This window comes from Dipodomys merriami, unplaced genomic scaffold, assembly GCF_024711535.1.
Source record: "Dipodomys merriami isolate MVZ:Mamm:240054 unplaced genomic scaffold, mDipMer1.0.p SCAF_1, whole genome shotgun sequence".
Lineage (NCBI taxonomy): Eukaryota > Metazoa > Chordata > Mammalia > Rodentia > Heteromyidae > Dipodomys > Dipodomys merriami.
In genome coordinates this window covers 45,260,776-45,278,118 of record NW_027202270.1, presented here as the reverse complement: position 1 = coordinate 45,278,118, position 17,343 = coordinate 45,260,776, and the positions used below count along the sequence as shown (strand labels likewise).

The window sequence follows — 17,343 nt, the reverse complement described above, 5'->3', positions numbered from 1 at the left end:
CCATGGAAGCTTGGTTTTTATTTCCCTGGACATCTTCTCTTCTTTGGTATGTATATGAATTTATGTGTTTATATACATTGATTCCTTTTTATGCACGCACTAGTATATGTTAATACACATACCTACTCATTTGTGAACTTGCCTTTTTACCAAACCTGATCCATTCATGTTTTATTAATTTTTATAACTTAGTAATTTTATAAAAAATATCTTTCATGACTCATATAAGTCTATATTATTGTTTTAAAATTACTGGGGTGTCTTGTATAGAAATTTTTATAATATCTTTAATTCCTCATATATTGCATCTTGGTTGTTTCCTTTTCTAATTGTTATAAACAAAGATTAATTTTGCGTATATTTGTATATGCATGTTTTGGTATGTTTCTAAAGGGTGAAAAGAAGTAGAATTTATGAGTCGAAGTATATACTAATTTTTTTGAGATAGAGTCTTGCTCAGGCTGGATCTTCTTGCCTCAGCCCCCTTAGTGCTGAGATTACAGATGTGTGCTCCATGACCAGCTTATTTTTAACATTGTCATGTTGTTCTAAAAAATGGCCACAGTAACTTCTGTTCTCCTTCAAGAATCACATCAAGTTCCATATATAAAGTATTGTATTTTTGACACTAGGTATTAGCTATTTCCCACGATGTTGTGAGATGTTATTTTACTTCTGTTACCTTGATTCTTGCCGTAATTGAGCACAGCTGTACGCCTTGAGCCATTTGTATCCAATAAGGGCACTGCTCGTTCATCCATGTGTTCTTATCCACTTCTCTCTTAGGGTTTTTATTTTCTTAGTAATATATTAATGACTCTGAAGGCTTTGATTATTGTGTGTTGTGTTTTCCCCTAGATTTCTTTTGGATTTCTAATTTTAAGGTGTTATTATCTATACAGAGTTTAACCTATTAATGCATTTAAAACCTGTTATCTTTTCCTTTGTGGCTCATGAATCTCTCCCTATATCAAGATCTTAGAAGTATTCTTTATTTTATCGTTATTTTATCATTTGAAACTTGATATTTAAATATCATAAATATGTAAAGATTTTTTACATATATCTAAATATGTATTTAGACTTTTCATCCATCTGGAACTTATTTTTGTGATTCGTTCAAGGAGGGACTTAATTATACTTATTAAAGTGTGAATAAACTACAAATGATACTGTAGCTCAAAGTGGTAGAGCATTAGCTCTGAACAGAAAAGCTCAGGGACAGTGCCCAGGACCTGAGTTCAAGCCCCAGGACCAGCACAAAAATAAAATATGAACGTACTATTATCCCACTACCAAAGGATACATTTATTTTCCCCCATTCTCTGTCACACTTAGTGTGAACTCCACACTGAAATCTCATATACGCATGGGTCTGTTCCTGTACTTTTTATTCTGTTCTCTTATTAAAACTGTTTCCTCACTTTAAGGTATATCTTCTTTCCTGGGAGGGTGAGTCTTCATTTGTTTTAAATGTCTCAGCCTATTTTCCCCCATTTATTCCTGCAGAGGCTATTAATTTTAGGATAATCTCAGAAACGGAAATCTTTATATTTCTAGGTTACTACCCTATTCCTAAACTTATTCAGGTCTTGAATAATAATGAGAAATAGATAAATACTCTCACTGTCTGCTAATTAAGACCTTCCCAGGACAGTTATTCTTACAGCCATCACTCGAGTAGTCTTGACCTGAGATCCTATAAAATTGGTTCCATGTATTAATCCATCAATATACACAACTCCAATCTGTAGTGGGTTATCATTGTTATCCATGATTTGGAGCACAGTTCAACTGGATGACTGTTTTATCTTACCTGATATGAGCTGGGATCATTCAGTACTAATCTACTGACAACTGGGCCAGGTTATGGCATCCAAGATGGCTTCCCTCACATTCCTAGGCCCTGGTGGGAACAGCTGAAGCCTGGGCTCAGCTGACCCTCTCTTCGTGTATATTGTTTCTCCAGCAGAGAATATACCAGGAAGATCTGAACTTGGATTTATATGTCTGTTCAGGACTCGTAAGGACAGGCATTCAGATACATGGCAAGTCAGGCTGCCAGTCTCTTCAAAATCTGAGTTCTGGGGCTGGCATCACATCACCCCTGTTAGTCCAAGCAGTTGCAGAGCCTACCTGGGGTCCAAGAGTGAGGGCCTAGACCTACTTCTCAAGGGAAGAGTGGCAAAGAACTGGTGTAGCAGATTGTAATCACTATTGTGGGTCTGCTTGAGCAGCACGTGTAACCTAACATGAGAACCATGTGCAGGCTTTCTTTATTTTATGAAATACAAAAATGTACTTATACAATATATGACAGTGAGTATGAGTGGCGATAGGGGGAACTTTGAATGTAAAGAACTTAGTCCTTGAAAAATAATTGGTTATCAATTTGTGAGTCCATAGCCAGGCTAGCTATCATGTGTGGCAGGACAAACCTATATTTCTGACCTTCAGCTAGCCTGTTGGCCATTCCATGTGACCATTTGGGGAAAAACAAACTAAGATTCTTCGAAAGCTGGGTCACGGAGAAAGCTTCGTGCATAAACAAACATCATCATGTACTGATTGTATGTGAGTGTTTTGTTCATTTCAATATTCAAGTAGAAAACTATATATTCTGTTATTTTTTTACTATTATTATTTGTAAATATGTATGTTCTCCACCAAAAGGGAAATGCATTTCTGTGACTTTTTTGTTCTAATTCATCTGTGAGAATGATATAATCTTTTCTCCAATTTCAAAATTCAGTGACTCACCACTTTTTAAAAAAGTTCTTATTTTTGTTCCTGTATTAAGGCTTGAACTCAGAGTCTCATGTTGTCACTTGGCTTTTTCACTCAAGTCTGGTGCTCCACCATTTGAACCATACCTCTACTGGCTCTTTTACTGGTTACTTTGGGATAAAATTTATATATATATTTGTTTGCCCAGGCTGGCTTTGAACCATCATCCTCAGATCTCAGCCTCCTGAGTAGTTAGGATGACTGGTGGAGCCACCAGCACCTGGCCCATCACTTCTTCTGTTTTAGGTTGATAATAATATCTGTGTTTTTCTCTTGATGATTAAGTAGGAAGTCATATAAACTTCTACTTCTGAATGAGGTTCTCAGCAACAGATGATTGCATCTTTAGCCTGAGAAAATTAAATGTTCTGTTCAACGAGTCAAAGATTTTTGTTTTTGTTTTTGGTCATAGGGCTTGAACTCAGGGCCTACATGCTATCCTTGAACTTTTGTGCTCAAGGCTAGTGCTCTGCCACTTTGAGCCACAGTTCTACTTTTGGGTTTTAGGTGGCTAATGGGAGATCAAAGTGTCTCATGGACTTTCCTGACCAGGCTGGCTTTGAACCTCAATCCTCAGATCTCAGCCTCCTGACTAGCTAGGCATGAACTACCGGCACCCAGCTTCAGAGGTAGTTTTTAATGTTACCTTTCTCACAATGATAGAACAACAGAGAATTTATTGCACATCTGTCAGGTATGTGACTCTCTTTAATTGGTAAGCTGCATTTTAGCTTAGGTTCCCCCTGATCCTATGGTCCTGAAGTAGGAAGGCAGACCTCTTCATGTCACCCAGGGGGGGACGATTTGTCTCTGCTGAGAACAGGGAGTCATTCTTTTTCTGCATCCCCATGTCTAGCCTGCTCTGGCTCACAGTAAATACTCAATATATATTTGTTGAGTGAATGGCCAGGGCAATGATTTGAATATCCAACTTCCTAACCCCAGCCTTTGCTTGCCCTGTTGAACCCCATTGTCTCAGAACACACTGTGCTAATCGACTGTTCTCTACTTTTGAGCAACGTGAATGTTCAGTTCCAGTAACCTTGCAAGCAGCTGTTGTAATTGCTGTAGGCAGTGCCCTTTGGAGGCCTTTCTGCACTCAGAAGGCTGAAAGCAAAAATCAAAGACACCACTGCCTCTTGTAATTATTTCTGTAGCCGTGTTGCTGAGAGACTGTGACCTACACACCTCCCTTCTCTTGCTGGGAAAGGCCTGGTGAGTACAGATTGTAACATCTTTACCAAAGACTTGTGTCACTGGGTGTGCAAGTGTCACCACTCTCCTCACAATCGAACTTCCTTTGTTTCAGGTAGTCCTGGGTACTGGGTACACTCTGGGAGTGCCTGGAACACTCTGTGCTTTAAAGTCCAAAGGGTTGGATTTGTGTGGATTAATTCCTCCCCTTTCTCTCAGGAATTCTTTATTTCTTGTCATCTTAAAAATGCTCTCTTATTTTGTTTTGAGAGTTAAAGGTCTCTTCTCACGTTCTTATGGACCTGCAAAAAGAAAGCCAGTGTCCAATTCAAATGCAGAGGCAGAAAATGAAAAGGAAGGAAACATCTGGGTGAACAGGCGATGGGAAAATAAGGGCCTAAGGCTACCTTGAAGAGCTCTGACACTGAAGATTTCCTTTCTCTGTTGAATCTACACAATGCTGGGTCGTCTCAAAGAGGACCTCCTGAGACCTTGAAAGATGTGTGCACTGTTATGGCTTCCTTCTCAACCTGTAGTTAGAGCTTTGTATATGCTATTTCTATTGAATGGTACCTTCTCCTTACCACTGCCCCAAGCCTTCTTTGTCCCATTCAATTACTACTTCTTGCTTCTCTTTTCTGTATTAGTTCATTATGATACGTGCTGTGATTCTGTCTAGAATCATATGCCTTTCATCCATGGTGCTTGTACTTTAAGAGGCTGGTTATAGATGAAGATTTGTCTTGGCCCTAGGCCTGGCATATGGATACCTTCTCAGCATCTTACTGAAGCACAGTGCCCCATCCAGCCCAGCACTTCCCCTGGACCTTTTCCTATCATGGAATGAGTGAGTTTTCCGCAGGCATCTTCTTTTTTCCAAAGTTGCAGTTATTGGCTTCTTGTTTGTTTGTTTTTTTTAGGTGAGATTTATGTAACATTAAATTAACTCCTCTCTGTGTGTGTATGTGTGTGTGTGTGTGTGTGTGTGTGTGTGTGTGTGTGTACTAGTACCCAGTTTTGAACTCAAGGCCCTGTACTTTCACTTGGCTTCCTTGCCCATTCCTGAACCATGCCTTCAGCTTGGCTTTTTGCTAGTTAATTGGAGAAAGCGTCTCAGAATATTCTGCCCTGGCTAGCTTCAAACAATGAGTAGGTAGGATTACAGGCATGAGCCACAGTGTCCAGTAAAAATTAACCTTTTATTTTGTGTGTGTTATGTGTGTGTATGTGTGTGTGTGTGTATGTGTGTGTATGTGTGTGTGTGTGTGTGTGTGTGTGTGTGCGTGCGCGCATGTGTGTGTGTTAGTACTGGGACTTCTGCACTCATGGCTAGCACGCCATTGCCTTCACTTCTGGCTTTTTGCTGTTTACTTGGCAATAAGAGTTTTGTGGATTTATCTACCTGGGCTGGCTTTGAACCATGACCTTCAGATATCAGTCTCTGGAGCAACTTGGATTATTGATGTGAGCCATTGGTACTTAACTCAAAATTAACCATTTTTGAAGCAGGCAATTCAGTGGCATTTAGTCTATTCAGTGTTGGGTACCACTACTTTCTTCTCATTTCAAAATTTTTCATTGCTGGTAAAGAGGCCTTGTACCCATTAAGCATTTGTTCCTCACTCCTCACTATTCCCAGATGCTGACCACTGCCAATCTGCATCTGTCTCTTTGAATTTACTATTGTAGGTATTTCCTATAAATTTTCATGTAGTCCTGGCCTTTTGTGAGTAGTTCTTTCACTTAACATGTCTTGAGGTTCAGCTACATCACAGAATGAATTAATATAATACTGTAATCTTTTTGTAACTGAAAAAAAATTCTTTGTATTTATAAGCCACAATTAGCTTATCCATCCATCCAATGGTGGATATGTGAGCCATTTCTGTCTTTTGGCTGTTATGTCTAGTGCCAATATAAATGTGTACAGATGTATTTGTATTGATATTTGTTTTAATTTTTGTTTTAAAAACCTAGGAGTGAATTGCTAGGTAATTCTGTGTAACTTTTTGTGGAATAACCAATCTATTTTCCACCACAGCCACACCATTTTACATTTCTACCAACAATGTATAAAACTCCACTTTTTCTACATCCTCTCTAGTACTTGCTAGTTTCCATTAATATATATATATATATATATATATATATATATATATATATATATTCATCCTAGTGGACATGAAACAGTACCTCACTGTGGATTTGATTTGTGTTTCTCTAATGAATAATGATGATGAACATTGTTTCATGGATTCTTGGCAACCTGTGTATCCTCTTTGGAGAAATGTTTATTCAAGTCCTTTGCTCATTTTCAAATTTAGCTATTTATATTTTTATGGTTAAGTTGTAAAGTCTACTGCCTATCTGTCTGTCTGTCTGTCTGTCTGTCTGTCTGTCTGTCTGTCTGTCTGTCTGTCTATTTATCTTCGGAATGCTTGACCCTTATCAGATACATGATTTGCAAATATTTTTTCTTATTCAGTGGTTGTCTGTTTACTTTCTTGTTGGTGTCCTTTAAGGTACAAAACTTTTAAGTTTAATGATATCCTACTTATTTATATTTTTCTTGTTGTACTTTTGCTGATATACCTAAGAATCAATTGGCAAATCCAAGGTCAGAAGATTTAACCATATATTAGACTTTTATTCTTTTAGCTCTTACGTTTAGGCTGTTGTTGAATTTGGAATTAATTTTATGTAAGGTGTAAGATGTAAGTCCAACTTTTATATATGGTATAAAACGTAAGTCCAACTTTTTCTTTTGCATGACAACATACACTTTTCCTAGCACTATTTGGAGACTATTCTTTCTCAAATGAATAGTCTTGTCATTCTTGTTGAAAATCAGTCAGACATAGACACATGGTATTATTTATAGACTTTCAATTTTGTTCCACTGATGTCTGTTTCTATGCCAGTACCATACTGCTTTGATTGTCTTTGCTTTGGGGTAAGTTTTGGAACTGGAAAGTACAAATCTCAGTTGTTATTTTCTAGTGCGGTTTTGGCACTTGGTAATTTTTACTTGGCAGATGACAATGTCTTATTCCTTTGGATACCCTCTTCTCTGTCCTTCCTACCACTCCCATGCCAAGTATTCTCAGATGTACATTTTTTTCAGATGGTTATTTATTTTTTCAGAGTCAGTGAATGTATTTGGAGACTAGTTTAAATTTGCTGAAATTTGTGAGACTACCACTAAGCCTGATCTGGAGTAGTACTTTGGTTTGAATATGAAATGTCCCTTGTATGTTCATATGCTTACTTAGTCCCTAGCCAATGGTACTATTCACTGAAAGCTGTAGGATGTGAGGCCTAGAGGGAGGCACGGGTCACCAGAGGTGGGGCCTTGGGGATATATTGGCCTACCTCACTGCCCACCATGTGGTAGGCAGCCTCTTCCTCCACATATGTCATCCACGGTCATAAGGTCCTACCTGCGCACATGGGCCAAAAAGAGATCCTTCTTAAGCTTTCTGTCAGGTATTTGGTCTTAGCAATGAGAAGTCAAACACAAATAGGTGGTGGGGCTAACACCTGACCCAAACATCCTCCTTGGCTCCATCCAGTTGGGACTCCTAGACAACATTTTTTTAAATGGCCCATTTATTTGTCCACGGGCATTTAATGTGTAAAGATGAAATCCCAAATATTTAATATAGCCCTGGCTTTCAAGAAGATCCTACTCTATAATGAACAAAAACAAGTCCCTAATCAGTTGTAGATAAATCATCCCTTACATCTAGAGAAGAGTTCTAACCATATTGACAAAGAATTTGCTGGGGATTATTAATAATCAAGTTCTAAAATTAATGAAAATCAATAAGCAAATGCCATTAAAGGGAGCGCTGTCTGGAAGGCTGGGAAGAAGTGAAGGTGTTCACTGTGTAATTAGCTAAGGATAAGGGGGACTTGTTTGAGTATTTTGCTTGGCCTTTAGGCAGCCCACTATACACTAACCACTGTCCTGGAGATCAGAGGTCTATCTGTTTGCTAGGAAAAGCACACCTACCTTCAATTTGGGAGTGTGTTTACCATTGTGCTTTGGGTTCTGGTTCTATTTCAGGCTAGTGAGTTTCTAAGTGCCTTATATAGAGTGAGGTTTTTCCACACATGTTTATACAAATGTTTCTAAGCTACACAGAAAGGTGCTCTCTGTAACTTACTCATAATATAAACATTGTGTTTTCTTAATTCTGGTGGAATTGCATGGGGGTTGGATACACCAGTGGGTATCATTTTAAGTAAGAGTAATAAATGTACTAGTATCCCTGCCTGTGAGGTTTATGATTGTTTACTTGCTATTCTTGCTTTAAAAAAAGAATAGTTTCTTGGTTGCAGTAGGAGGCAACATACTTCAGGATATTTTGAAAGTTAAAAATGAAGTATTTTATTGTACTTCAGCATCTTTGATGCCTAATTTGATCCACTTCTCTTGCTTTAACATGCTATTATAAAAAAAAAAAAGCAATGACTAGAGAAGATGTCCTAGATGTATTACATTTACCATTGGCAAGGGAAAGAGGATTTGTCTTTACTTTCTGCTGAGGTTAGCATAGAGAATGTTTCCCAAAGTCATATGTTCAAGTGTTGGAAACCAGTGTGGCACTATTGGAAAGTGGTGTCGCCATTTGGACATAGGGCCTGGTTGGAAGATCTTTAGATCAAGGGGGCATGCCCTTGAAGAGGTTTGGGGACTCCTGCCATTTCTCATTCCCTTTGCTCCCTAGCTCACCGTGGAAGTGGTTTTGTTCCAGTGTACTCTCCTAGGAACCAAGATATGCTTCTTTGCTAGAAGCCCAGAGCAATGGGACCCACCCATGGGAACCTCTGAAACTGTAGAACAAACTAAATCTTTTTCTCTTTATAAGTTAATTATCCCAGGTATTTCATTACAGTGATAGAGAGCTGAGTAACATATTCTTCTTTTATGTTATTGGTAAGTTTATGATGATCCAAATTGATCTGGATTGCCGAAGGGAAGCCAGAAGCAAAATAGGAATAAATAGTTCTTAGGCCTGGAGGAAATCTCACACCTATCAATTAGCCAGCTGCCCATCACCAGCCCACACTCCAGTGAGTTCAAGCAAAGGCCAGGCAGACCAGCTTCTCCAAAACAGGTGTGTGTTTTGATTTAATCATTTTATTACCTGTGTGCATGAGGAAAAGGCTATAAGTTTATTAGGACATATTTGGCTGGGAGTGAAGGAAAGTTTGGGAGGTCTTCCATAGTCTTACAAATGTATGGCAATTCTTATACCTGTTACCTGCTACTCTTTGGTTTGTTTGAGGCCGACTCATTGAATAAGCCACATCTAAGGGTGTGCTGATGTGTTTGGGGATGGCACCCCTGGCCATGACCTTGTGGAGGAGGTCAGGCAATTTTGGAAGGGTCTTTAAGCTGGGGTGGGGGGCATAATTGCTGGTGTCTAGATGAATGTGCTTGGGCTTCTGAACACAGCCCAGTCAGGGCAGGCCTAAAGCAACTTGGGAAACAGACTGGTTTGTCTTTGTAGCTCAGCGTTGCCCTTGTTTCTGAAGACCTGTCTCATTTGTGACTGTCCCCTGTGTTCCTCATGGACCCAGGCCATTATCCAGAACCATACCCTGTACACAAGCTTTTCTTCTTCTCTCCTAGTCCTATGCGGGGGCTTGATCTTGTGTCCTACACTCAAGCTAACTACTTTTATTTACTTACTTATTTCTGGTGATGGCTGATCTTACAGTGTGGATTCAGGACCCGAACTTTTCTTTTTTGCTTAAGGCTAGCGCCCTACCACCTGAGCCACAGTTCCACTTTCAGCTTTTTGGTGGCTATTTGGAGATAGGCATCTCACAGACTTTCCAGCTCTGGCTAGCGTTGAACCTCAATTCTCATATCTCAGCCTCTTGAGTAGCTAGGATTACAGACAAGAGCCACTGGCTCTGGACTGGGCTAACTAATTCTGTGAAGTCAACCTTCTTAGTCTGCTCACGACACTGTACAGCTTGAGCCAATACCTTCATCTCTCTAAAACAAGGGCTTGACCTTTCCTTTCCAGAGTGGCTTGGATGACATAGGATGTGTACCTGGCATGTGTGGCCGTGGGCCATGTGTACTCTGGAGGTGAATGGGAACCCTCCTCCCCACCGCCATCACTGAACAAAGGACTGGGCGGTTTGGGAGGGAATCTAGAAAGTGGCTCCCCTATTTTCACTGAGAAATGCTGTGCTTTAATCTGGAAAAGGGATTCCATCTGAAGGAAGAGGACACCTGCATGCAGCTGAGCCTTTTGATTCAAAGCTGTGGGCTGCCAGCTCTGCAGGGCGAGCCTTGCTCCAAGTCTGATCTTGCTGCTAGCTGAGCTAGCAACTACATCTTTGAACTTGAATGTCCCTAAAAGAAACCTACTTTGCAAAGATAAGCAACCAGCTGCCTGGGCCCAGAGCAGTTTAAATGTTAGCAGCCCTACCCGTTCTAAAAGAATACTTCTTTAAGAATATACAGAATCTGTTTGGATGTTTTCCCTCTCCCAACAAGATCTCTCTTCCTCTCTCCATGCCCACCCCTTGGCTATTCTCTCTTCCTGGCAGCTGTGGAAAGATTTCTCTCTGGCTGTCCATCAAGTCTTCAAAAGCCAGCCAAAATGTAATTGTAATCTATTTTCTACCCCTCAATAGTGGTGGGTCACACACACACACACACACACACACACACACACACACACACACACACACACACACACACACACACACACACACACAGCTTGTAATTGCAAGGAGATGGGAGCTAGAGCTGCTTTGTGACTCATACAGAGCCTGCTTGGATAATTATTGTCATTCATTACTGGCCCAGGAAGGAAAACAAGGGTCTGTTTGGATTTTAGTGCACCAGAAGCTTGCTGGGGGATGAAGGGAGCTATGTGCCCTCCCTACCACTCCCCCCCTCCCGCCATTTCCAGAAAAATAACATCCTGCTGTCCACTCTCCTCCCATCCCCAGCTTTTATGATGCTTATTTAGCATGCAGTTTAGAATCAGAACTGTCCCCAAATTCTGCCAAGCACCTCTCCCCAGAAGCCATTCCTGACTTGAAGCCAGCAACTGCCTTGCCTGTTTTCCTGAATGAGGATTACATAGGGTGGATTTTATTAACTCCTGTATGCATCAACCACTTGTCATGATGTCACAGCACAGAGCTGGCAGAAGTAGCAGAGCTAGCATCTGTGGGAAAAGTCAGAACCAGATCCACCCAGTGCATGTCCTTCCCTCCATGCTGACCACTTTGGTGGCCAGGAGAAGGAGGGGCCTCATCCCACTCAAAAGATCCCCTCCCTCATTTGCATTTTCTGTTGTGCTCTGTCTTACCACCTTGAACTTGGGGACAGAAAACATGGAAGGGGGGATGTATATACAAAAATATATAAATGATAACTCAGCTCAGAACTGTATACATTGTAGGCAATTCAATTAAGTATGGATGAATGAGTATTCAAGTAAGGAAATATGCATTTTAAGCTAACTGATATGGTGGGGGTTGCTGTGTCCTAATGAAATAGTAAGATTTGGTAGAGTTGACCAAGATGTGTGGAAAGCTTCATGTGCTAGGGCTGGGAATATTTAAAAAGACTCACGAAGACGGTGTCACTCAAATATTGCATTACACGGACTTACTCAACTTTGTCCCCATTGTGCTTCTCAAGGCGGGGTATCTGTCAATGTCATTCACTTCCTGTGACATCAACCCTTCCCTAGGGGCTCACTAGCTCCAGGAAATTAGTATTGGGTAGTGAAGACCCTTCTCATACTTTGGAGACTGTCAAGTTTTGCTTCAGATCATACGCTTCTTGATCCTACTGTTTGATTTTGTTATATTTTTGGTTCTCAAAAAACAACACACATTTCCCCCCTTTTCTGAAATTCCCCCCAATTCTGAAAAAGACTAAAGTTTCAGTCACTAGAAGCAGTGTTTAACCTATAATTGCTGGAGCTTGCTTTATTTCGCACACCGATTCCTGACACATTTACCATGCAGTGTAACAGAGAACCTGGAGACGAATGGGAAGAGGCTTCTTATAATGCCAAATAATAGAGGCAATGTTGACTATTACCTCTTATCGAAGGTTTATTTCATGTTTGAGATTGTGTTTAATGTTCTACATGAATTACTTTATCTATGAAGTAATTCTATAAAGGATGTACCATTGTAGTTCCATTTTACATTTGATGAAACTTCCCTGGCTTACATAGTTAGCAAACAGTGTGCCTCGGCACTGGACTCAAGCAATCTGACCTCTGTCCCCTTCCCTCAGCCATGGCTTGCCTTTGTGACTGGAACACTGATCCTGACACGTATCTGGAAAGATCACATTCTAGAATCTAAGCAGATCAATACAAAGCTTATCTCAAAATGGCAGATACCTCAAATGTGTTACTTCAAAGATGATTGTAAAGCTGATAGTAGTAATCATTTATTATTGGATATTGTATTTTTAGGTGAAATAATTTGCCAGATATTCCATACTCATTATTGCCAAAACACTATGGTCTCCAAAACTTTAGTTATCTATGCATATATGTGTGTAACCGTATATATAAATATATATACATATATGTATACATATGTGTATATATATACATGTTTGCATGCATGACATCTCTCATTTGAACAGCTAATTATTTTAATTGTTGTAGATTTATTAATCTATTGAACTCTCTCCAAGTTACTGTGAAACCAGGACCTTCCTAGGACCATCAGTTGAAGTTCTTCAAATGATCTCTAATAGATCATTGCTCTTCCAAAGAGCTTCTGTTGCTGTTGTTCACAAGAATAGTCTTCTCTAACTATGTATACCCATAAAGACATTCTTCTAAAATCTGTAAAAGTCAATTTGTCTACCCTCCTGGGCCTGAGCATGAATCTTAAAAGATCACATTTCTGTTCTTCATGACCTACAGAGCATGCCCTACTTGTCCAACGTGGAAGCCATTCCTAATACTCTTGACAAGTCAGCAGCTACTTTCTGATGTGCAACCCCACAGCTCCCCCACTGCCGTGGCTCACTCCATTTGCTTGTCGTGATACTGAGGTTATCTTGTTCATGATCCTTTTCCCCAAGCTAGGAAATCACAGCATTTATCACTGAGTCAGTAGTTATGGTCACATTCCAGTTTCCTTAAGTGCCTCCATCTTGAAGAGACCTCTGAGTCCCAGTTTTTGTAATGTGGCTGAGGAGCTGTGACAATGCCATCTGTTCGTGAGAATGGGGCCATTGATGGCTGCACATTTGACTCTGAAGATGGCACTACTTGCCCAAATTGAGATCTGAAACCTAAAAGAGCTGGCTGTAAACACCTAGCTTGACTTCCCTTTGCAGGGAGCTGTGGCCATTTGGGGGTAATTGGATAGAAACATGAGCCTGGAGTGGTATTTATACCGCATTTTTTGCTTATTGAGTATAACTGCTGTACTCAGCTTCGTATAAAGCATGGGAGTTCTAGGACCAAATTAAGAAAAGCTACTTAGATAGAATAGCAGGGAAGTTTCCCTAATGAAGAGACCTGATAGACCATGGAATAGTCTTCCCCAGGAAGGCTGGTCTCATTGAGATGTGGTTATTTACCAAGGAACCAAATAGTCCCCCACTGGATGCATGTTGGGCCATTTCATTTCAGCTTGTGACTTTGATTTAATTGGAAAAGTGTCTCACATCTGTTGTTGGCCACCTTACGCTGTGTTTCTTAGTTGTGTCAGAATCTGTTAGTGAGCTCATTAAAATGCAGAGTCCCTGGCCCCAGAGATTCTGCTTTGTGAGATCTGGCCATTCCCTGGGCACCTTAATGTTAACCAGATTTTCCAGATGATTTGGATGCAGATGAGTCATAAACCTTGTGTTCAGAAAGGTTCCAGGTCTTAGAGTGGGAATAATTATGTATTTTGATTTGGCTCTATCTTTGTCATAGTTACCCCACCACCAGAGTCCTTTTTGCTTTTAGAGAGAAGGAAATGTTTGATGATAGGCTAGAGGCTGGTGAGAGAGGATGGTTCCCCCAAGGAGCCCTAGCTTTATTCTATCTGGATTCCTGTGCTTCCTGGAAGGTGGGTTGGTATAGTTCAGAAGTGGCATGTAACTGTAAAAAGTGGCACGTAACTGTAAAAAGAGAGAGAAAAGGGAACTGTTAGAAAGGGATAAAAAGTGGCAGACATAACCCATGGTTGATAACATGCGTCCCATCGGGGTGTTTGTTGTCCCCTAGTGCCTTGGGCTCCTGCTCAAAATCTTCTTCCCATTCATATGCTTCTTCCCATAATGCCCTGAGTGTCTGCTCAACCAATAAAAAGAGTTGGGGCAGCACACTCATGAACCATCAACCAATCAGCAAAAAGCAAAGGGAAGCCAGATGTTGTTGGCTCGCATCCATAATCCTAGCTACTCAAGAGGTTGTGATCTGAAAATCTTAGTTCAAAGCCAGCCCAGGCAGGGAAAGTTCATGAAATTCTTATCTCTAATTACACACACACACACACACACACACACACACACACACACACACACACACACACACACACACAGAAGTAGAGCTATGGCTTCCCACATAGCTGGGACCAGAGTTTCATACTACCACACTCAACTTATTTGTTGAAATCCCCTCTCACTAACCTTTTGCCTAGGCTGATCTCCAACTAAGGTTTTCCCATTCTTTGCCTCTGGAGTAGCTGGGAGTATAGATGTGAACCATCATGCCTGGTCCTCCCAAACACTTTATCATGATAAAATCTCTGCTATTTCCCCAAACCTTTTGGCCATAGTTTTTTTTTTTTTTTTAACTTGTAAAGGTGATGTACAGAGGGGTTACAGTTACGTAAGTAAGGAAATGAGTACAATTCTTGTCTCGTTTTCTCCCACTATTCTTCCTCCCTCAGTCCCCCCTCCGCCAAGTTGTAAAGTTCATTTCTAACATAGTATCTTATGCGTATCACTGTTGGATTGGTTCACCCTTTGTCTTTTGTCTCACCATTTCTGTGGTTCTCCTTCCCTTCCCCGAATCAGATAAACATATACAATACAAAGGGTACTGAAATAAAAAAGTGCCAACTGGGAGCAAACAAAAAGGGAAAAAAGAAGTAACTACATACAGTACACTAAGAAAAAAAGCAAAAGAAACAAAAAATCCATCTTATTTCCATATCCTATAGTTCATTTTGATTAGCATCATTTTATAAGATCATATGTATGTACATAACTATCGAGCTATTGTGATCCTCTGCTAGAACTATCCTAGCAATATACTAATTATTATAAACGAGGGAAACCAGGCAGCCTATGTTTCTTTGAGTCTGGCTTACTTCACTTAATATGACTTTTTCCAAGTCTCTCCATTTCCTTAACAAATGGGGGCAATGCCATTCTTTCTAATGGAAGCAAAGATTTCCATTGCGTATGTATACCACATTCTTGATCCATTCTGGTATCTGGGTTGATTCCATGTCTTCGCTATGGTAAATAATGCTGCAATGAACATACTTATGCTGGTAGCTTTTGTTTATAGTCATTTGGGTAAACAACCAGGAATGAGCTCCATGTTTAGTCTTTTGAGGAATCTCCATACTAATTTTCAGTATAATTGAACAAGTTTACATTCCACCAAGAGTGTAGTAACATTCCCTTTTGGACACATCCCCATGAGCATCTGTTACTACTAGTTTTCTTGATAATGGCTATTCTAACTGGGATGAGGTGGAATCTCAACATTGTTTTGATTTGCATTTCTTTATGGTCAGTGGTGCTGAACATTTCTTCATGTGTTGTTTGCCATTCTTATTTCTTTGTCAGAGAAATCTCTCTTTAAGTCTTTAGCCCACTTTATTGATGGGGTGGTTGTTTGTTTGAGGATTTGGTTTTGGTAGGTTTAAATTTTAACGCTCTAAATATATTTTAGATAAGAGGCCCTTTTCTGTTGTATAGCTAGTGAAGCTCTCCCCATCTGTGGGCTTTCTATTTATCTTGCTAGCTATGTCCTTTACCATGGAGAAACAGTTTAATGTAATCCCATTTGATTTGTTGCATTTACTGAGAAAGTTTTGACCTGTGCCAAGGAACTTAGTACTGGCACATGAACAGGCCTGAGGACTAATGGAATAGAATTGAAGATCCAGAAATGAACCACAGATCTGTAGCCACCTTATCTTTGACAAAGGACCCAAAAAGACAACCTCTTCAACAAATGGTACTAGAAGAATGTCTATACATGTGTAGAAAATTTAAGTTGGATCCTTATTTATCATCCTGTACCAGAATTAACTCCAAATGGATCAAAGACTTCAATGTAAAATCAGATACCCTGAAAATATTGCAGGAAGGAATAGGGGAAGCATTAGAACTTTTTATGGGGCTAGTGGTTTGTGAAACACAATGAAAAATTCTTATTAGTTGAAAGCAAAAAAATTAGCTTGCAAGATCAATTCTTCATGACAATAGCTGAGTGAATTTGGATATTTGTCCTTTATGTTCATTGAGTTTCTTCAATTCTGAAATAGGAGTAATGATGTACCTAGATCTATACCTAGATCACATGGACATTTCCAAGATTGAGTCAAATACTTTTTTTTGGGGGGATGCCAGTCCTGGGGCTTGAACTTAGGGCCTTGGCACTGTCCTTGAACTTGTCTGTTCAAGGCTAGTGCTCTACCATTTGAACCAGCTCTACTTCTAGAATTTTTTTTGGAGTTAATTGGAGATAAGAACCTCACAGACTTTCTTGCCCAGGCTGACTTTGAACTGTAATCATCAGATCTCAGCCTCCTGAGTAGCTAGAATTAACAGATATGAGCTACCAACATCCAGTTTGAGTCAAATACACTTGTGACAGTGCTTTGTGTAGTGAGAATTATCATTGATTTTCATCAAGGATTATGTGAATTGCAAACAAGCTTGAAGAAGAAGGGAGACTGAGCACTGGATATTTGTCTTTGCTCTTGTTTAGACTTTTCCTAGACCAATCAAATGAAGCTGAAGATCTGATCTGCACAGTTTACCAAGACTTGTCTTAATACCACATTAATGATTAACTAGAAAATCTTAAAACACCATTTGCTGAATCATTCCATTGAAGCATATTGATATTACCAAATACCAAGTCATCACAGTGAAGGACATTCGTGATCATTAACAACAGCCTGCAAGAGGCTGAGATTGGCAAGAACTAGAATCTATATATTATAATATGTAAATGCATTATGTTTATATTAAAAGTATGTAAAATATTTTGAACATCTATGTATGTGCGTATGTATGTATCTGTCTGTCTATCTATCTACCAATCCATCTATCTGCTACAAAAACTACAAAGAAAGACTAGAAAGTCATTCTCAAATTCTAAG

General features: G+C 39.8%; 1 protein-coding gene across 13 annotated transcripts in view; it reads left to right on the top strand.

Moving 5' to 3' along the window:
* Myo3b (myosin IIIB) overlaps positions 1-17,343 on the top strand; it is a 397,916-nt gene that overhangs the window by 85,336 nt on the left and 295,237 nt on the right. The gene's annotated exons all lie outside the window — the stretch shown is intronic.